The sequence below is a fragment of the Malaclemys terrapin genome, chromosome 12 (genome assembly GCF_027887155.1).
Source record: "Malaclemys terrapin pileata isolate rMalTer1 chromosome 12, rMalTer1.hap1, whole genome shotgun sequence".
Lineage (NCBI taxonomy): Eukaryota > Metazoa > Chordata > Testudines > Emydidae > Malaclemys > Malaclemys terrapin.
Genome location: NC_071516.1, coordinates 38639354 through 38639853, shown reverse-complemented (window position 1 = coordinate 38639853; position 500 = coordinate 38639354).

Below are 500 nucleotides of genomic sequence, written 5' to 3'. Positions count from 1 at the left end.
GGGGTGTCCCCCACCACGCTGCACTGTAAATATTAAATATTATTATTTACACAGCGCCTGACACCTCGTCAATTGACGCCCCCCCAGCCATGCAGGTGCCCCTCACTCCCGACCCACAGCCCCGTGCTAGCCCAGCCCTGCCCCTCCCCCAGCCCTATCGGTGCCCCTCACTCCTGACCCGCAGCCCCTGCTAGCCCAGCCCTGAGCTGCCCCCCAGCTCTGCCGGTGCCCAAGTCCCAACCTTCAGCCCCTGACAGCCCTCCCCCCCCCCCAGTTCTGTCAGTGCCCCTCACTCCCGACCCGCAGCCCCTGCCACCCCAGCCTTGGGGTCCCCCCCCAGCTCTGCTGGTACCCCTCACTCCTGTGCAGCCCATGGTAGCCAGGAAGGCAGGCTGAGTACCCCAACTTATTGCCCCAGTGGCAGGGTTCAGGTGAGGGGCTGGGGCCAGGCCCGGAGGCCACTCCCTGCCCAGCCCCCCGGGCTCAGGAAAGGAATCCCA